Here is a 22,620-nt window from a genome sequence, read left to right on the forward strand (position 1 = left end):
GTTTAAATGTATCTAGTGCCATAAAATTCAAGGACATATTGTTCAGATGAAGAAGAAATGTTTATACAGACTTGTTGAACAATAAGGACGTTTAGAATGTAGACCCAATAATAGATGTACATGGTTTTGCAACAGATAATGTATGGTATAGTCACGAGGAGAGTTGAGAGAAAGAGAGACAGAGAGACAGAGAGACAGAGAGACAGAGAGACAGAGAGACAGAGAGACAGAGAGACAGAGAGACAGAGAGACAGAGAGACAGAGAGACAGAGAGACAGAGAGACAGAGAGACAGAGAGACAGAGAGATCTGTAGGACTTTGCCACATCTGCTCTCTCATCCCCAAGCTTCTGGTGCCCATAGGGTGTTTATCCCACTTGAAAGAGTTAGCAGACACAGTGTGCATCTAACTTTGTGCACAGTCCAAAAGTAGTCCCAAGGGCAATTGGTCACAGCATTCGTTTGACCTATTGGCGAAGAATGTTCAGCTGCAGATCATAAAGAGCCGAAAAAGGTTTGGTGTACACAGAGTCCAAATGAGCTTAAAAGGGGCTATTATCATCATTAACCGATGGGAGCAAGAGGTGTAGAGCTGTAGGAATGAGGGGATTCTCAGAGGAAGGGGTAGCAGGTGTCAACCAAGAATGTGGAAATGTGTGGCAAAATTATCTTTAACATCTGACATGGCTCAAGGAGCCAGAAAAACCTGTTAAGATGCAGAGATTTTTCTCAGTGTTTTAAGGGTGATGGCACAGTGCCTGTTGGCACAAATGGGAGCTGCAGCCCACTCTTCGCATCGGTGACAGCTACTCTTATGGACATGTTTTGGACTTTCAGATCGTACGCCTACAGGCAGCGGTCTCCAGCCTTGCGAGGTGTGTGCAGTTTCACCAAGTTATACGTGCCTGTCCTCGTCATTCCTGAGGAACACTTGACCCTTGCCTGTCCAATGTTCAAAGCCACATTTGTGCCCCCTTTGTCCCCTTGTGTTCCCTTTATCATCACACATGGACATAGCAATGACTCTGTCAGATCACAGAAAGGAGGGACTATCGTGACGGACCAAGCATTCCAATTACATTTCAGCTGCATCAACAAAAGCTTTAATGAACATTCCTGAGCAGTATCAGCTGTTTAGTCGCAGAGACGTTTTTCTTGTCCCTCCTGGCACCTGGCGTCCATTCCACGGCAAATGCCAAGTGGATCCAGGTGACCCGGTATAATCTTTTGCAGTTTGTCAATTTGTCTGAATCAGCTTTGAGTGACATCAAGTTAGAACTGTGAGCCCTGAGGCTTATAACCTTACAAAATTGGTACATCCATAACCTCCTAACAGCCATGGAGGGAGGGGCCTGGCAGAGGAAAGGGAGCACATGCTGTATGTTTGTGCCTACCAATGATTTGGAGAATGGGTCCCTCACTCAGACTGTTGCTGTCTTGCATAAGCTTAGAATAATCATGGAGAATGAGGCAGGGATCACAAATGATCTGTGGTTGGACTCTTTTTCTTAGGTGCTGTGAGACTTTTGGTCCTGTCAAATGCTCTTATGATGTTGTTCTACCCAAGTACCGAAAGCAGCTGCCACGATGACTGTGACCCTGTTCAAAGCTAGAATCACTGCCACTTGATCTCACATGGGTACTCAGATTGAAGCAGACCTGGATATCCACCAAGCTGGGATGATTGTGTGGAGCAGTAGGTAGACTGCAGAAATGTTTGTGGAACGAATTGGGTTTGTTCAGGGGAGGAGTATGGCCATATAGGGACCAATATGAGAGATGGTTGTAGGGTTTTCACCCCGAGAAGATGGTTTTAAAGAACAGGAATATGATTTGTTAAAGATTTAACTTATGGGGGGAATTATGGGTGGTCAGGAATGGTCCCAATGATGAAAAGGGGTTCATGTTGCACCTGCCATATTTTTGACTGGAATGTTGCAGTTTCATATGTATCCAGTGTAGTTGAATGTGAATGGGATATGTTACTTTAAGTGTATTTTGTGTTCAAGTTGATACATATTAGATTTACACCCGCGTAGTAAGATAAAATGCCAAAAATGCCAAATGAAATTAAACAGGATACATATGGTGTGCTACGAAGTGCCGAGCTGCTGGGTGATGAGAAATTTCACAATGTGCATGCGAGGAAGGTGGCTTGTCACGAAGAACCCATTGTGAAAAAGAGACTACAGTTATTACACATGCATGCACGTCAATATACATAAATGGGGAATTTATACATCTAAAATGTAGTGTGCTCTTTTTAGAAATCTATTATCCAGGAGTTCGTAGTGTGAATTCGGAGTGCCTGGGAACAACTAGTTTAGCAGGGTTGGAGGACAAAGGACAAGTAATGATTAACCAAGTAGATGGTCAGCTGACAAACCGGCCACAGTGTTTATGGCCTGGTAGTTTTGCAGGAGGCAGATGTAATCTCTTTTAAATGCAGGGAGTTTGCAGAGGGATCCGGACATTTGTTTTGACCAACAATAAAAGTGGGGTGAAGTGACGCTGAAGGCCAGAGTGACCGATACCTGTGGGTTTTGATTGTTTTCTTAGGATGAGCCGTGCGTGCTGAAATGGTAGTCCTTTAGATTAGAATATTTAGGTCACCAGTAAAGTCAGGGTGGATGAGATGGTTATCGTCAATTCCAAGGGAACCTGTTTATTCTCCTCTCCCTCATGTTGTTTGAAGTATCCATGCAAACCATGTGCAATTAGATTCAGGGTTAAAGGGTTCAGGCCAGTTGTGACTTGTAATGAATTATGTTTGTATATGAATTTGTAACCATGTGATGTCACAACCTGCCATGGATGAATCCTAAAAAGGGGTGTGCTAGGAATATGATCTGAAGTTCGTAGTTAAGATAACTGTGACCAATGAGAATGGGAGAACTTAAGAAAGATTTTATTTCTTTTGTATAGTTCTTGTCCAATTACATGTGGGGGGATTCTAATAAAATAAATGGGCTTAATGTAACTGCTACAAAAATGTATATAATGCATCAACTTATGCGGTTCATTGGGACTCAGGTTAGTGTGACTCTCCAGCTCCTCCCTGGATGATTGTACAATAAACCTCCTTTACGTCCAAAACTTGCACTTGCTTAAGTGATGTGCCTGCTTTGGGTTAAGGTGATTAAAGGCCCATCCGCACAACCATGGTATGAGACAGGGTACCATTTGTCTTAATTATAATCGCATAGGCCATAGAACCTGTGGCTGAACTAATTTGGAGGCAGCACACTCGTTGGGGGCTAGCATTTAGTGGTATTTATGCCATTGTCTACCCTTTCATCCTTTCATGAAGATATTTTACCAAATATTAAGCAACTCTACAGAAATCTCCTTATCTGAATTGGTGATATTTGGGGACTACTTCCACCCGAAAATGAATAGGTCCAAATCTGATCCCCCTCCTCTCAAATGCAAACCCTCCACCAGTCAAGATTGGCAATTATAGATGGGCGCCCACTGAAATGCTCTATCTCGCAGTTATGATGAATCTAGCAATATTGTCACTGCTTCCCTAACGTGGCTAGTGAATAGCAGAAGTAACCCGACTCTGCCCCTGGGGGTGGCCATCTGCGGTAGGACCACATGAGGGAGGACAAACTCCAGGGGAAGAGAGTGAACCCACTAGTTTAGAACAGACCTTTACCAGATTTCCTTGTTAACACCCACTTGCCTTCTTCCCATTCTTTTATGGCATATTGTAGTGTGGATAGAGAATCTCCACTGTTGACTGATCACTAACCTTATTTGTATCCCGCCATTTAATAACAGTGAGATGAGGAAGAGGAATGGAGTAATGAGGATCACTAGAAGTGGAAAGCCAATGCTGCATTCTAGTCGTTGGAGGAGATTAACAGGTGCAGGGACATTCAAATATGGCACACCTGAACAGAGGAGGAGACTCACTTCTCTCGACACTGGTTGGGACATGGCAGGAAAGCAGGCAGCAGACCGGAGCGAAGAAGCTGTCCAGAGCGACGTCCAGGCAAGTTGGCAGCAGATGGTCCACAGTGTTGTTGCTTTGAACAGCAGGAGCTGCCAAGCAAAGGAGAAAGCAAGGCGGGATCCAAGGAGCTGGCGAGACGTGCGACCAGTCTGCAAACAGACAATGGAAGAAATGGTGAGACGCGAGGAATGCTGAAGCCGCCAACAGAGACCAGTAAGCCTAAAGAAAGAGTGGGGCACCAGGGTGCTTGAAGGCAGATGTTGCGTATCCAAATGAGCCCAAACAAATGAGCGGAGACCTTGAGTATTGGTGAAAAGGTGGTCGGTGACCCAATGTATGATGAATATAATTAACTAGATGCAAAAGAGTGATTTCGAAAGAGGGGTGTAAACCCAAGTATTGAAGCAAGATTAAAAGCCCTGGTTGGAGAGTAAACCGGGTACACAACGAGTCTGGGACCTGCATCCAAATAGCAGGAAGCAAAAACACTGTCAGGAGAGTAAACCAGGGAATGGAGGAAAGGGGGGAAGAGTCCCCCATAACGTCACATTGTGAAAAAGCTGAAAAGGCTCAGGGGCAGAGACACCAGTCCTAATAAAACCCTAGCAGGAGAGTAAACCAGGGAATGGAGATAAAAGTCTGGAAGGGAAGAACCATACTACCTTTGAAAACTGTATATCAGAAAGTAATTAGAGGAAACTCGGGTGCCAGGGGGAACAGCCATTCCCCTTGAGATTTTGGAAAGTACTGTGTAACTGGAGGAAACTCAGGTAAAGAGTTGCCTCCACCTCCCCCCACTGAGACTGTGGAATACTGAAAGAGTTGAACTGTAAAATTGGAGGAAACTTAGAGGAAGAGACGTTTCCCTTGAAATTGTGCAACATGTAAAAATGACATTTAAAAGCCAGAAGAACCCTAGCGGAAGGGAAGAGGAGGCCCCCTTTTCTGGTGAAACAGTATTGGTTTTCTTTTCTACACTTTAGAACTTTATGTTTGGGAATTTGGGAGAAAGCTGCAGATGCTCAGATAAAAGAAGTCCCTACTTCGTGTTATATTGCGTTTAGTGTGCGAGGGTCCGCTCATGATTTTGGACACAGGACAGAGAACTCTTTTTGATTGAAACATCCTGACACAGACGTTCCTTAGTTTTCTTGAGGCAGGGGAAACCCCTCCTAGAGTTAGGGAGGATTTCCCCAAGCCCCTCCTTTCTTTCCATAAAAAAAGTCTTTAACCAACATGAAAACTGTTACTGTGTCCAAGCCTTACTCTTGATCCCTCACAGGGTCCAGATCTGCAGGCCTACTAAAGAGTTGCTCATAGTCAACCACGTGGGATATCCCATGGACAGGATTCGAAAAACCTCTTACTTTTTGGATGACTGTTTCAGGCAGAGGATCCTTGGCAAAGATTCTTATAGTCACTACGTGTCTCTATTTCTTTGAAAACATTCCCATTTGGCCCCAGAGTCTGGTGCTTTAACAGGCTTCTTTTACCCCTTATATCATTAGGCTCGGTACCTGAAACAGTTAAAATTAGTTGGGACACATGGACCAGATGTAGCCTGCAGGATGGGATAGGTGCCCGTGATATGGAACTATATTTCTTTCTTATGCAGGCACAACTTGTGGTGCATTGGTCCATCTCCCTTTGCCTGCAACCTCATACTGGTATACAATAAAAAGTCTGCAGTTGGTCCACTTCCAGTAGACACATTACTACTTCTATCTTGTGAAACAGAGGAAGACTGTAAGCCCCTTTGAAATGCACATTGCCAAAATGGGAAAGGATGTAGCAGGAGTTGTGAAGCCATGTACTCAGGAGATACATCAATGGGGCATTAGGGACCTGGCCCCTACTCTTGAGGAATGAATTAAGGAGAGCACTTTCACCCTTGTGTATTGGACACCTAGTGGCCATGTACCCTCAGGGAAGATTTGTATTCCTCCAGACTATTTTAGATCACATCCACTGTTGCCAACTGGCCTTTACAACATTGCAGAATGAACGATACACTTGCAGAATGGAAGGAGGTCTATCCTCTTTAGCAATAGCTGAAGAGATAGTAGGTGTTACTGATTGCTAGCTAGGACATCTGGGGAAAAAGGATGCCTGGCAGGAACCCACTAGAGAGGGGACGCAATTAGAGTATCTCACCTGGCCGCGGAACAAAGAAAGAACAGTGGTTTTGACCATAGTTAAAATAGAAACCTTGAACCATCCTGAATGGTCTGGGAGTTAGTGAAGCCATCTGTGACAGTACTCCCACACATCCAAAAGACCAAAATCGCTGTACATAACACCCTACGTGTCAACACACTGCCTGCTCAGACTGCCAATGATACCAAAGAACTTCAAGCACATTAAAAGAATAGAAGAACACTAAGAACAAAGACGCGAAACTCACAGACACAAACCAGAAGAAAACAACACAACCATGCCTGTTCAACACCAGAAACTGGCAAAAACAGAGGAACCATCAACTTTTGACAGAGATCAACCCAATACAGAACCTGACTGAACTACTCAAAGAATCAACCCCCACAGACCCAAACATGCAACCATGCAGTAATAAACACCACCACCATGGCCACCAAAAGGCACAGCCAAAAGACATATCTTAATTTCCTCCGTCATCTTCTCTCGCCTTTTCTATTGTTCTTCTCTCTTCTTCGGTCTTCCTGCTTCCCATCTTGCCCCCCTCAAATCCCTTTATCACTCTGCCATACGTACTCTCTGTCTACTCTTCACACAACTCTATTTCCAACTCACTTTCTTACCTAGGATGGCTTCCTTTCCACTCCCAGCTTAAATTTCACTTCCTTTGTCTGGTCTTTAAATCTCTTCATGACCTTGCTCCTCCTTACCTCTTCTCTCCTCTCATTCTATACCCCCTCTCGCTCCCTTCGTTCCGCTGATATGTTCTTGCTTTCTGTTCCCCGAACCACCATGTGCCTCTTCTCGTTTCCGCTCCTTTCAGCTTCTTGCCCCCTTACACTGGAACTCCCTACCACTCTCTATCCGCTCCTCCCCCACCTATTCGTCTTTCCGCTCCTTACTGAAAGAACTTCTTCACTCCCCTACCTGATACCTTCCCCCTCTCTCTATCCCCCTCCCTCCTTCTATTATTCTCTCTGTTCTTCTCATCTTTCTCTGGCCCCTTCTCTCCTATGAACTCCTCTCTTTTGTTGCTTGCTTCCTTCATTACTCTCTCCCTCTCCTCTTCTACCCCCCTCCTCTCCTCTCCCTTCTTACTTACAAATTGTTCTAAACACTGATTTTATGGTTTGATTCACGTTTACTGTTTTGCTTCTACTTTTCCATGTTTGATGTGTTACTTGTTGTTAACTATAACGCGCCTTGGATTAAGGCGCCACATAAAACAACAAAAATACAAATACATCTTATTCGTCACTGAAAACTGGCTAACCCAAAACTACAAGGTCATAATGCATGACTGCATTCCCAACAAATTCAATCTCAAGCAAGCCAACAGACAAACAAAAAGGAGGAGGACTCACCATGTCATACAAAAACCACCTAAAAATAACAGCCCAACAATTAAACATCACAAACTACAGATGACTCATACACCTATCCTTAGACCCTCAAAAGAATGTTAGGTTTGTACTTGTGTACACCCAACTATGACCCTACATTTGTGGACACCTTTGTAAAAGCAGTCACCAACATGGCAATTAAAGATGTTCACCTAATCATCCTTGGAGACTTCAACATCCGGTTCAAAGAAGAGAGCATCATCTTAGCCAAAACACCAACCAATCGACTAGCGACAATGCATCAAAGACAAATAATGAAAGGAGCAACACACACAGCTAGCCATACACTAGATGCAATTGTTGGCAACAAAAACCTGGTTGCAACTTCACTGCCAATGTTAATCCTCTGGAGTGACCACCTCATTACCTGCGTGAACCAACCACCATGAAGGATACCCAACATTGGTCCTAATAACCCACCAACTCTGAAAAGAAATTGAGAACCATAAACAGTGCAGACCTAAATGTGAAACTGGAAAGCATGGAACCATCACTCACCGACCTGAACTCAACCATCATAGAAGGACAGATGAAATCATAAAATGGATCACGAAGACAGTAGATGACATTGCACCGGAGAAACCTTTCTACCCATCACGAAAGAAAACAATGGTAAAATGGTTCATGCCCCATCTCAAAGCACAGGAAACTAGAAATGATTGGAGGAAAAACTACCAAAGACAGATTAGACTATACAAAGCCAAAATGAAGAAATCCAAAAAGACAAACTACAATGAATGGATTGCATAAGCAGGCAAAGCCCATAAAGAAATGTTCAAGATAACAAAAACAAGACGAGAAACCCATCCATGTGCAACAGCACACCGATCCCTACACATAAACTATGCAACAACCTTGCCAACCACTACAGCAACATTCAGTGAATCAAAGCAAGCCAAAAAGTCCCCCAGACCTCTGCAATGAGCCAACACCGGATCCAACGACCAGATTAGACCTCTTCCCACCAATCTCAACAGATACATTCAGCAACCTGGTGAGCAACAGAGTGGGTTCGCCAGCAGATCCCTGCTCACCAGACGTCTACAAAGCCATCCTTGCCCAGTGAACATCGGCAGAATACTACCTCAGCCTCTTCAACCTCTCACTAGCAACAGGATCAGTGCCACAAGTCTTCAAATTGGCACACATCAAACCACTCCTTAAAGATACCTCAGGAGACATGGAAGACCTTAGGAACTACTGACCAAATTCAACCATACTACTAGAAAGCTAGGTCTATGAGCAAATCTTGGAATATGTGAAAAGCAACCAGCTGCTGGATCAGGCACAAGTAGGCTTCAAACCCATGAGAGGAACGGATACTGCACTACTATCTATCTGGGATGACTTAAAGACCAACACAAACTCTGCACTAATCCTACTCCGTATCTCAGCAGCCTTCAACACAGTCAACCACAACACTCATAAAAAGACTACAAAATATTGGTATCAGCAACACTGCTCTCCTCTGGTAAAATCCTTCCTTGCAGAAAGAACAGAAACAATCTGGCTGCAGCTGTTCAAATAAGCACATTGGAAAACATGAGGAGTCCGACAGGGCTCATAGCTATCACCGTTACTCCAACATCTACATTACTCCGCTGATCAGCGTAATCAAAAAACATGGCCTCACCTGCTGCAACTACGCAAACGAGAAAAATCATCTATAAAATCATTGCCAGTGAAGATCAAAACCCAACACTAACCAACTACCTCATTGAGCTAAACCAATTGATGAGCACAAACTCAACCTGGACAAAACCGAAATCATGATTACACTCAACGACCTGGCACGTAAGCATAACATTTCCTGGCCCGCTGAACTAGGCAACTCGCCAGAACCATCTCCAAGTTGGTCAGAAATTATGGAATCCTAATGGACAACAAGCTAACACTAGAACCACAAGTAAACGCAGTAATTAAGGAATGCTTCTTCCACCAGCACAAGCTAAAGAAAATACTTCCCTTCCTCTCATTCACACATAAAACCCTCGCTATCATCTCTCTCGTCAGGTCAACAATAGACTACACCAACAGCATCTACATTGGAATGCCAGAATTCCTGTTGGGCAAGCTACAACCAATACAGAACGCAGCTGCAAAACGACTCAAACTCACAAGAAGAAAACGCGTAACACAGCGCTGAGAGCGCTGGATTGGTTGCCAAAAAAAGAATCTCCTTCAAAACGCACTACATAACACAAAGAGCGATCCATGGCCAAGAAGTGGAATGCCTTCAGGAGAAAAGTACCATTTGACGCAAATCTCAGCACGTAACACCAAACCTACAAACACTCTTCCATCTCTCCACAACACCAAATGCACACAGGATTATAACACACAAATTCCAATCTACCGAATCATACCAGCACACATTGACGGTTTTTTCCAAAATGAAGCTACCTACAGCACATCAAAGCTCCCGTGTGCTTTTACCTCTTAACCCCTTCATTTTCAGATCCTCCCGAGAGCCTGCAGACCATGAAAAATGGCAATGGTGTGTGGTACAAGTCCCAAAACTATAACATGTTCTTTTGTAAAAATCTGTTTTTCATGTATTTTATTTGTTAAAGTGGCTACAGTCCCTTACAAGGGCAATGAATATAGCTTTTGGTCATTATTCTTGTTTCTCAGTAGAAATATTTGGAGATTCCGTTGGATACCTAATTGAGCAAAGTAGGTCAATGCATAAAATCACCACTAATGATTGACAAAGGAAACATCTGCATCTTTATGATGGGGAGGTCGCTGCATGCAGTTTTTTTTTTAGGCCTGCAATTCGAGTAATAAAGAGTTCCTTTAAATCTTCAGTATCGGAAAAAACTAAGAATATTAGAAATGCTAACCACGGGTTATTTGCTTTGGGTGATTAGGAGTCTGTTTGGCAGCTATGTTTGTCAGGGAGAACAACTGCGATTGGGATTGCAGTGCCAAATTATCTAGACGTGTTGCTGTTAAGCCCTTCGGCATAGGAATCTGTTTTCTTAGCACTTTATTTAGATCTGCTGTTGCCAAACCTTCGGCATAGGAATTGCACTCTCAGCACTTTACGTTTTGCAAGTCGTTGGAAAATGGATTCGTTATAATTAAGTCATGCTGCAGTATAATGAAATCATCAGTTTGAGATAGAATGTATTCCTGTTTCTTATTTTAACTACAACGAAATGGAATGTTGTTTTAAGTAAGATGTTCTTAACTCAATTGTAGTAAGTTGTTCTTAACTCAATTTTAGGTGCTATTTGATCCTTAATTGCCCCATTTCCCACACTCGTTCGCCCCGGTTAGTGCAGGAAAGCTCCATCAGATCTATAAACTTCAACAAACATGTGTCCTTCATTTCGAGTCCAATTTCTTGAAACATAAATCATGGGTATGTGGGGGACCCTGGGCTATGTGATTTTATTCTTTCAGATTTCCCAAAATCGATACCTAGGTTACATTAATAATAAGAAAAATCATTTGTTTTTTATAGAGCGCTTTACATAGGACATATTTACATATATTACTATTATTACCCAATAGAAATTAGTACTTATTTATCAACCTCAGAAGTTTGAAAGGCTGTGTTGGCCTGGCCAGGATTCCAACCTGCAAATCAAACACAGATCACAACTATGAGCGTTAACCCGCTGAGCCATTTTAGCGGCTACTTAGACAGGGTGTGCTGTATCCCTTGACCTATATTTCCATATGAACTGTGACCAATCCATCTCTTTAGAGCGCTGCGAGATGTTTAGCATACTGGTCAAGTTCTCCATTTTGTACATTTCCCTGCCCTCAATCGCTTTCCCTTGGCAAAGTCTCACTCTTCCATCGTGTCGTTCAGCATGCTCTGGCGGCCAGTAGTAAAAAATGAACCATGTGTGGCAGCTGAGCCCAATCATCATTTATCTCATCCATGCCAAAAAAGACCAACATCGGGTCTACTTCCCTATGGATGACCCCTGAGAGCACGCAGATCCAACCCAGAACCTCTTTCCAGTAGCTCTGCACTTTATCACATGACCAACACATATGCCAGCACGTGGTCATCTTTCCACAGTTCCTCCAACATAATGGGCTCACACCAGCCAACAGTACGATAACTTTACAGGGTCATATTGCCATCTATGTAGTAACATGATTCCGTGTAACTTGTATTAGTATGCTAGTGAGACGTTTCATATACTCTAGCACATAGCTTACCCCATAACTCCTCCCCAATTTCTGCCCATAGATCTTTTTCACCCCATTTGCCCTTCAGTCCCACCAATCCCGTGGACTTTGCAAGAATTAATGTACATTAAAGCTATCTTATTAGGTCTCTGCAACTACATTTTCCATTGGGGTGCTGTTATCACTACTTTTAGTTGAAGGTAGCTGAACATGAACAGTTTCCCCAAATAATGTTTTTTTTTTTTTAATGGATTTGCAGACCTGTGGCTGACGTTTGCTCTCCAGTGGTTAAATACCTTAATTTTAAACTGTCCTGATGCTCCAAACTCAAGGTTTTGTACCCGTTAGAAGACCAACGGCACCTTCCTTAAGATGTTAAATCTACATGGCTGGTTTATGGGCCAAAAGCTGCACATTGCCAACTTGGAATGGAAAGTCTCAATGATCTGCTCTGGCAGGCAAAACGATAGCAAAGAAGCCACCTGTGCTTCATTTTCCAATGGAGAGCCATGGAGGGCAGGACTCATCTCCCTCTATATGTTGACCTGAGGCTGCTAAACCTCACACAAGGCTTTGTTCATCCTGCTGGCCTCTTTTTGGCAATATCATTGAGCAGTATTAGAAGTATGAGATTGCGAAATAGTTATCAAAACGTTTTTTAATAAAATCTTAGATTGTGTGGTGTAACTGAGGCAGGCCATATAGACGGCCTGCACACACTCCTGTGTGTCCCACAGTACTGCGTGTGGCAGGCCAACCACCGGTGGGAATTATGCTAATCATCAGCCTGGTATACGTGCTCCTCCCGGCCATTTCAAGGTAGCTGCCGCTTCTAACCCACCAATAGGCAAACACCTCTAGTGTCTGCTCTGCTGCCTCCTGCATACCGATTGGGCAGGGCTGCCTACTTTTGCCCCATCAGGCAACTGGCATGCTTTATCCAGCCCCCTCATCAAACGCTCATGTCTAAGACCCCTGTCTGTGCCTCTCTGGGCCAAGACGATCTCAGAGCCCCCCCCCAACCGACATTTGCTCGCCTGCAGCAAGCACCACAGAGGTCAGCCACCAGGTATGCAGCCTGTTACCACACAAACCGGGGCTTCTGCAACTCCATGCAACCTGCAGAATACCTGTGAGTGATGGCTGAACATTGTCACTTCCTCCTCTAACCACAACAACTGTTGAACCAAGGTGTGCCCACACCTTTCTGGCTTCCTGCTTTACTGAATTGCACTTATTCCTTCTGTCATCACATTTTGTGTCTCTTTTTTGGAAATTCGAAGCCTGGTGTTTTTTAAACATCTTTGCCCACCCCTTTTGCACTGCGTTTTGTGCCTCTGTTGGTAAATTCACTAACCATCTCCCCTATCTTCTCTAACTGCTACACTATCTCCTATCCTCCCTCTCTCATGAAGTCTTGATGAAAAAAGCTTTAAAAAAAACAAAAAAAGACATCCTGACCTCTAACCCTGGCCTACCTATCGCGGACACCTACGTAAGTGCAACTTCCAGACAGGCCATCACCGATATCCTCTTTTCTGTCCCTTCAACTGATCTACAGACTCATCTCATCTCTACTCTCTCTCCTCTCACATCCTCACCCATTAATGGTGGCACTAAATGGGAAGTCCTCTTGACTGTCTTCGCATCATCCAGGTGTATCATTAATGTATACCACACCAACACTATCTTGGTTCAGGGTCATCAATGCAACCTCCTCCTCTTTGACCAGCATCTGCCGTCCCTCATTAACTTCCTTGCCACACCTGCTACTCCTTCCATTCTCTATCCCCTCCTTTGACTGGTGTACCATGCCCCTGTACCCCTCTTCAGAAAACCTTCAAAAAGGTGGAGACCTCTTGCATCTAGCCACGCTTAATGCTCATTCTGCCATCAAACGCTCATTCTGCCATCAAACACTCATCTGCCTCCCCCTTGAAAACATCGACTTCAATATCCATGCTCTTACCGAGACGTGGTTCAATGCCAGCTCAGTCACTGCTTTTCACTCCCTTCTCCCTGATGGCTATAAAATCATCTCTAAGCCTCACCCTAATTGTGCTGGCGGTGGGGCTTCTCTGATCTTCCCTGAGTGGGTCCCTTCTTCCCTCATACCCACCCAGCCTTACTCTTCCTTCGAGAGCCTGGTTTGCAAGCTGGTCATCTCTCCCACCTCCTGTCTGACCATTGCCACTATCCACAGGCTGCCAGGCTCTACCACCCTGTTCCTGTCTGAATGAGCCAATTTCTCCCCCTCTCAACCACCTCTAAACTCATTCTCGTGGGTAATTTCAACTTCCACCTTGACTCCTCAATCACGGCATCCACTCTCTTCTGTGACCTTTATTCGTCGCTCTTCCTCTACATTCTGGTCCTACCCAATTGACTGGACACAGCCTTGATGCCTTCATCCACACTGATCTTCCACTCCCTTCTCCACTGATCACCCCTCTCTCCTGGTCAGATCCCTATCTCCTCTGCTCACACCTGGGTCCTTTCGGCCCTCTGGCCACACTTCCCCCCCCCAGCCCTGCCAACATTGTCACAAATATCCATCCGATGAAACAAGTGTCAGCTGTTGCCTTCGCATCTACCTTCATATCCTCCTCCCCCACTACAGACCACCACAGACACTGGTCTCAGCTACCTCCATCTTGCCATCACTGATACCCTTGACAATCTTGGCCCATGAGGATCCGCCTGATACATGCCTCCAAGCCTAACACCTGGTAGGACTCTGAACTAGCAGCCTTGAAATGCAAGTGCAGAGAAACTGAGTGGAAGTGGCAGAGTTCATGCTCATCCTCTGAAAGCTGGCCTGTCACCTGCTCCAAAGGCAGTACATACTTTCTATCCGCACCAAGAAAAGGGCCCACCTCCAGGCTTGCATCTCTGGTGCATCCAACAACACGACTGAACGCTTTCAAATATGCAGGGAGCTAGCCAACCCTTCTGCAGTCTCCCCCTCACCTCTTCCCTCCCAGGTCCTATGCAACACACTGGTCAAACACTTCACTGCTAAAACTCAGGGCATCCTGAGCCCCCTTGCATCCTCCCCTTGCCCCACCCCCGGCCCCTACTGCTTCCCATCCTCCCTCTGCCTTTCTCTCCTCATTGTTGCCTATCACACCTGATCAGGTCACCAGAGTTGTCCGCTCCATGTAGGTCTCCTCCAAACAGGTTTTCCCCTGCTCCTCCAGAACCGGGTCTTTCCTGGTGTGGTAAAGACCCCATAGTGAGCCTTCTCAATGGCTGGGAGGCTGGCTGCTCATTCCCTAGCACTTCCCTCCTGGTACACCTAGCACTTACCCCCTCAGCCCCACAGCCCTGCACGCACACCCTGCCTCCCTCTGTACTTGCATGTTCTGAATGCTCACATTCCCATGTTCCCTCCCTGTTGCGCTGTGGGCATTTTCAAAGACAATTTACTTGATGAATAAGCACCTTACACATGCACAATAAATAAATAAATCAGCATCGCTCCTGGGTTGTAGGAGAAATGTTTAGAACGCACTTTCTCCAGTTAAACTCTGATGGTAATGCTGATGATTCATTGAGAGGGGCTACCCATGTCAGCGGAATTGAGACATTGCCCGCTGTTTGCACACTTACATATTGCTGCATATTTTTATTTTACTTGAAAAGGATGTATTGCCATTTTTTGGTCTTTTACTTTCTGAATGTGATGCTCATTAAAGAGAACCCATCATAATCCACAATTATAGATATAAAGATTGACATTCAGATACTCCAACGATCTCCCTCAATTCCTTCAGGCGCACTTAGGATATGTGGGTTTGGAGCTCTCCATTCTTTTCTCCAGATTCACCAACCTGAATTCATGGAGGCGAACTTACTGGCATTTAGGGAATTCCATGCTGGATGTCACCACTGGTCCCTCACACTGTCTATGGCACCCCTTTGCTTTCCTGCCTTTGCAATTCATTGCTCTGGCAACACGGCTCGGCTACAGAAGGTGTGCAACATGCCTTCTCTTGCCCCAACTTCAGTTTTTATACTATCCATTTTTTAAAGCACGCATTTCTCAAGTCAAATGTTATTCATCAAAAAGAGCTCAGCCCACCCCCTCCCACTGCCGTTACTGTAGATTTCTTGGAATAACATTTCCCCTAATGAGATTTGACTGAAAATATTTCTCAGAAAAAGGTATATGTGCAATGCATTAAAGGTGGGGTGTGGGGTAAGGGTATACATTAGGGTAGGGAGTGTTGAGGGGAGATTGCGGAGGGGGGTCTCCCCCCCCCCTCATAAAAAAAAATAAAAAAAGATTTGGTTTTTCAGTGAAATGGATTCGGTGAAATCGCATACATCCCTCCCTTTCATCACCTCCTAGTGAGTGAGCAACGTCTGGAAAAGACTGCACCCTTTGCTCTGACTCTTTTTCCCTTTTTAAGGGTTGTGTGGGGAAATCCTGGTCAGATTCCAAGTGTAAATGTATGTTTTTTGATTTATATAGTGCACAACACAAACCAATTCATCTGGAGGCACTACAATTCAAAGAGTGGACAATTTAAAGAGTATACGGATCACGTGTAAAGAGAAAGGAGGGGGAAACGGAAGGCAATGCAGGACAAGGGAAATTAAGCGTTTAAGTTTACAACGGGTGAGTTATTAATTTGGATCTGAAGAGCGATGGAGCTGGATAGGAAGATCAGTGCGGGTGAAATCCATAATCTAGTTCCTGACAGACTGAGTCCTCAGGTCTGAAGGGGCATGCTGGGATAGGCCACTAGATTTTGCGTTTGCAGAATGTGTGTGCAGTTATTGGGATACTTTTTAAAAGGAGTTAGAGGACTTTAAAGTAGATTCTGAAGTGGGTTAGTGGTCAATAGAGATTGTGGAGAGTTGGAGGATACATGCTGGCGTATTTTTAGGAGAAAAAGAAATCAAGCAGATAGCAGCATTTTGCACGATTTGTAACTTTTGTGTCACGTGGTCAGTAAGTCTGGCTTGGAGGCATTGCAGTCCAAAGGGGCACAGATTAAGAAACCCACCACCATGAAATCGTTGTCCCAGGGGATGAATGCCAGGCTCTTGTTCAGCATATGAAAAATCAAAGGAACAGCATTAAAGCAACAAACGCATTCTAAAAGTTGGACCTCATATCATGGTCTCAGAGAAATTGAAGGATTTTGACTTTGACTTAAACAGTGTCCCTGAAGAGCAGCAAAAGCTGTTGACTGGTTTCAGGGGGTGCGCGGGATCCATGCCCCATCAGGTTCAAGGAGGTTGCCAAACACCAAGACATTTAATGCTTTCAATGCATTTGACAGTGTCGTGAATGGGCCATTCTTGACTGCGACTGAGGGGTAGGCTTGTTTGTCATGGACTGTGGAGTGAAATAGTAGGCTGTGGGATCTGAGCCACTCCAAAGTTGTCATGCAAACCTCAACTTAAAGTGGGGAAGTAGGAAGACTTAAGGGCCACCACAGGTTACAGCTCTAGCAGGAGGGGCAAATTCATTGAATCTTACATACATACAAACCCCCCCACCCCCCAGAAACTGTAATAATTTCCCACATTCAAAGGATACCCTGGGTTTGAAGCGACGGCACCAGTTTTTCACCATACACTATGTTAAGGTGCCTACTCAGTTTCCAGCACTTCTACCACAGTTCCCCCTTGATATTTCAGTTCAAGTACTCACCGCAAACCTCTGGTACAGTTAAACTCCATCTTGTAGCACAATTCTGTTGCCAATTTTCTTTTTAATGAGTGTCGCACCACACTGGTTTCTCGCCCACCAACCCTTGCTCGAGCAACAGGGGGTATATGCCAATTAGAGTTCTCCGTCTTGATTTTTTATACCCAGGTGTGGGACAGCAACTCTCCTCCTGGCCCATCACCCCAGGGGGGCCGCTGCAGGGGCCCAGCAGCAATGCTCAAGCACCCCAGGTATTCTACTTAGCATAAGGCGTGCCACGCAGATACTGTGATTTAGTGAGTGGAAAGATTTGTAGCTCCAGGATGGCGCTCATAACATTGAGGTCACCAGGGAAAGCGCTAAGCTCCATGCCCATTAGTGGCCCTTCCTTAAACAGAGCAGATCCATGCCTTACCGGGTCGGAATTAGTAAGGAAATTAGCACATCGTTTCTCTACTGGATGCTCCTTCCCACAATAACTCACGTTGCTTCGGAAACATGAATGTTATTCACTTTGCAACTGTTACAATAGAACGTGTTATACTTACCACTGCGAAATGCACACAATATTGCACAACACAATCTCAATTCACAACAACTGAAGAGCAAGAATATCACATTTATACATTATTCTTAATGCCGTATTTTCTTGCATGAAAGATCTGTAAAAATGGGTGTAATTTTCTAAAGTAATGGTCCTCAATTGATGGGTCTTGAATGGCGGCAGTGCTGAGCTGACGCTGCTAGGGGGCGCGAGGTGGGGGGGGGGGCTTCGAACCTGCGTACTACAGGATGAACACAGAGGTCAGAGGTAAGCTGGTGACCTGATGAGCCATCATTCCACCCGCATAAGATTTACTAATATGAAATATTTGCTAAAAAACAAAAAGCTAGTAAACATCACAACACGTATAACAGCAAGAGCAGTTTCTCTGTTTATCTAGCAAGGTACAAAAGCATAATTGGACCTATAAATAAGAAAATTACTTGTGCTGAAAAATATTTGTGTTATTAGCCCACGGAATGTTCTGCACAAACATCTAATGGCTTCCTCCGCAAAGGGAACATTATTTATTAATCTCTTCTGGTGGGTCAATAATAAAGCAATTATCACAGCTACAAGACAACCAAACACGCTTCAATGTGACCTTTCTGCACAGAGCGTCAAACCAAAAGACGGTACGGCGCTTCACTACGTTTTCCTACCAACCACAATCACCAAGTAATCTTTAAAAAGATTTGAAATAAACCTCGACCATAAAGGTGTTTTTCTTGAGCTGTTTGTGTCTATTAATTTTAACATAAAAGACAAGGTGTTCCGTTCATAGAAGGTGGCAGTTTCACAGCGCACGTGCACCGGGTGCGAGGAGGCAGAGTCACTCTGTTTAATTAAGCATTAGAAACCGAGGGGGCGGGGGAATTAGTGGTCTGGTAATGCAATGGGGCATCAGTTACAAGCCCGAGCAAAGCATGGGATTTAACGTAAACCCTGGGCCATTACCTGACCGGTAATACACCCCCCACCCTCCGAAGGTTCTATTGCTATCAGTACCCCAGCATGTTGCAACAGGGTACTAATAGTTTATTTTTCTCGAGTTGTGAAACGAAATGTAAATCTTTTCTTAACTGGATAAAACTGCAAAAACATGGCCACCATGGATTGGGAAGAAGGGATTACACGTAGTCCCATCTCCCTTTCCATGGCGGCTATTCACACGGTAGAGATGTGCCGGGAACAGTACTGTTCCCAGCGCCAGTGAGGGACAGCGCAGGTAAGTGGGGTGAGTTTAGGGAGGGTGGAGGATATGTGGAAAAGGGGGCTGGAGGAAAGGGCAGGGGATGTGGGAGCGCACTTACCTTTATTCCTGGTGGGGGAAGATGGTGGCCTCCCACTCTGAGGCGGCTCAGAGCTGGGTCTTTCCTGGTGTGGTAAAGACCCCGTTCTGAGCCTTCTCATTGGCTGGGAGGCTGCCACACCCCCCTTCACCGGATACTAATCACAAACAGGAAATGGCCCCAATGATGGAAGCCGAGAGAGAATATTAAAAGATCCTTGCGTGTGGAATGCGCGCACGGGCTGAGAACAAGGCTGAGAACAGCCTGAGCCTGCCTTCTCACTCCCTTCTTACGACAGCCCTAGAGAGTTGCCATGTTCAACTCCATGTCAATTTCAAACTGCAGCCACATGGAGGTATTTACACAGGGAATTTCTGGTTTTACTTCCAATATAATTATATTTATAATAAAGATTTTAAATTCTGAATGCTCTTCGATCCACAAGACATTTTGGGTGAGAACTTAGTCGATGGAAAAACAAAAGGGCGGCATCTAACCAACGCACTTCAGACCATAGGTTAGATGAGGTCTCTGCTGTGATCGCACAATGATCATCAACCCCATGGGATCAGAGACGCTATGGGAGGGCATCCATGCCAGGTCTCTCTAGGAGAAAGCACGAGTGCCCGAGAGGATATCTGATTTTTTACTAGAGGACAATTCCTTCTAAAATGTGTTGTGAACTTTTGTAACTCACTGGAAAAAAGTACTGACACAAGTTTTATAGTCTGCTGGGACAGTTCACTCTGTTGGTCAACTTGTAGGCAATTATCCCCTTGTAGTCCTGCTTGAGATAATAAAAGATATAAAACATTGTTGTGGGTCACCCGACTCTACTTGAACCTCCACACCAGACGTCTGCTACCTTTGGCTCTTAAGATTCTTTGGGCTACACCTACCACCAGACGTACCCATCATAGTAAATTGTGAGGCATCATGGGAGTCAGTCCAAAACACCTAGGGAGGCAAATGTTGCAGACGCCTACAACAAAAACAACTTGTGAGGTTTAAATTCAGCCCCAAGATGATGTGAACGGGAAGGCTAAACTAGGCCTCAGCTATGAGTTTTGTCTGTGCAAATAAAAAGAAACACTGAAATCTACAGGCCAGTCTTAACTTTAAATACAGTGAAGAAGTCTACTGAATGCCAAAGGTGTCTCTTACTGACTGTAGCCATAAGAATACTGTACAATGGAAAGACCCACTGACAGAGTGAAAAACTTACTGACTGTACTAAAGATTTCTACACTGCTGGATATGCATCCCAAGGGTGAAAGACACATAGTGCTGCAAATAACACCAGTAACTGAGTGAACAGGCGAAGGCACATTGGGAAGAAAGAACATAATCAGCAGCCCTTTTACATGGAAACTGCCACACATTCAAATGTGGTGTCTTTGGAAAACTCAAATATGCAAACTGTGGCTGTCAAGTAATTTCATTTGCAGTGACTAGTCCTACTTTCCAACAAAGAACTGTCATTATGGGAAATGAAAAGGCCCACTTTTAACACGAAGACTGTTCATCGTACTGGAACTATGTGATGAGTGTCCCACAAAAAACCTTTTTCTTTCAGTATTCCATTGAAAGACTCCTGCTTTGATCTCTGTGAGACTTCGGCCCTTGCACATCAGGAATTTCCAGAGCGGACCTGGGTGGGTAGATTGTTGAGGGAAAAAAACATTTTTAGATGTGTACTATGGTTGAATTCAGATTAGAAGAGGGGGGGCCCATAATATCAGAGGGCAGATGTGAGACATCTGCTGCAGGATAAGGATATTGGCAGCCTCTCAGACTCAAAGGACAAAGGGGACTAATGGATTAAATTGCAAGATGACGTAAACTTCAGCCCAGTGCCAGGCCAGTTCTTCACCACGTGATTTCAAGGAAATGGAGGTGATGGGTTAAACAAATGAAACCAATAGGCCTCACAGGAAATCATGGGCCTATAAGTTAATATGGCAGATGCCATTTTTCTGTAATAAATCCGGAACCATGGGTCTCACTGAGCCCATTCATATGTTATTTCATTTTGAAGGTTAGGACGAGCTGGTTCTGATAATGTAAATAGCACCACCATGGGATTTTGGGAATTTGTGTTATCAGGGAAAGTGTGTATCTGGCCTCCTCAAAAATGTTAGAAATCTGACAGTTGGTGGGCAGATGACTTATTAAATTAGTGATATAGGTACTGGATGTACAATTTAATAAGCATAACTGTTATATGTTTTGAGTAAACAGTAAAAGACTGCCACTCGTCAGTGCAGTACGGTTCCGGAATGGAACATGTATTGAATGATTTGCCACAATGAGAGGAATCCAAGAATATATATATTTTTAGGGTTATATATACAAAAATATTTGCCATGCTATGACCTTCGGTCACATGTGGAAAAGTCCAGATGGCAAATTTAGTGATGGGGTTCCCCCCTCTACCCCTGGAATCTGTCGGTGGAGGGGGGGGGGGTTCCTGAAAAAACGTGAGAGCTGCTATACATCTAGAAGAATTGCCCTTAACCTAAATTGGGTATTCTGAGACAGCTGCTTAACTCTACACGAGAGAGGGGAATGCCATTGCCAACTGGACCTTCAATCTGAATGACAACCTCGGACCAGATCTGGACTGTGATGCCCCAAATTGGATTCCTATAAGTAAACCAAACCAAATGATAACAAAATGTGTGGGAGACCTGCTTTCCTTAATCATTTCCCTTTATAGTGGGTGGGGGGGCACAATTGGGTGTAGATCCTTCGCCTATTTGACTAAAATATACATTAACTCCCCTATAGAAACCTACCACGGGGTGATGTGCTGTTAAAAATCAAAATTAACAAAGATCATTCCAGTGCACTTTAAATTACTCTAGCCTTCAATATAAGTAGGAGATACTATTGTCCATTCAACAGCAGACATCCTTTAAAGAAAGGGTTTGCTCTCGCCAAAAATGGAAATCCAAACCCTCCCTTTTCTTTGAATGTGCTGTCCCAAAACTAAAATCCTAATTTATTTCATTCCCCAAAACCCTGCTTTCATGTGAATGTGCTTTGTTCTAATGTGAAAAATCATTTATTCCATTTTACAAAACCCTGTATTTCATTTGAAAGTGTTTTGTTCCAAAACTTTTCTTTCTATTGATTGCTTTGACATTTTACATGCAATTTAAAGGTTGGGTTGTTCTCAAAACTGAACGTTTGAGTGTCCATGTCCAGTGCAACCCCATACATTCAGCACTGTACATGCCCTGTGTGATTTGTGGAGAAGGGGAGCAACGAGAAGGTTACTCTTACACCTTCTCACCCGCTCATCAAGCTCAAAACTTCGAGATGCAAAGGGGATATCTATCATAGAAGACTGCACTCACAAATTACTTCCTTTCATTACAAAGTTTATCAATGCTCCATTTTCCCTGTGCCACCACTTGATCACATCGGCCAATTTCTCACATG

At 44.3% G+C, this 22,620-nt stretch overlaps 1 protein-coding gene across 8 annotated transcripts in view; it reads right to left on the reverse strand.

Moving 5' to 3' along the window:
• PAG1 (phosphoprotein membrane anchor with glycosphingolipid microdomains 1) overlaps positions 1-22,620 on the reverse strand; it is an 846,294-nt gene that overhangs the window by 624,386 nt on the left and 199,288 nt on the right. For 2 of the 8 annotated variants that reach the window (XM_069621256.1, XM_069621259.1), the window contains exon 3: positions 3,921-4,109. The exons of the other annotated variants lie outside the window; for them this stretch is intronic. The gene's annotated coding sequence lies outside the window, so the exon portion shown is untranslated. The remainder of the gene's footprint in view (positions 1-3,920; positions 4,110-22,620) is intronic. 8 annotated transcript variants of the gene reach the window in all.

Source organism: Ambystoma mexicanum, chromosome 5q, assembly GCF_040938575.1.
Source record: "Ambystoma mexicanum isolate Mex_15411 chromosome 5q, UKY_AmexF1_1, whole genome shotgun sequence".
In the NCBI taxonomy this organism is placed as follows: domain Eukaryota; kingdom Metazoa; phylum Chordata; class Amphibia; order Caudata; family Ambystomatidae; genus Ambystoma; species Ambystoma mexicanum.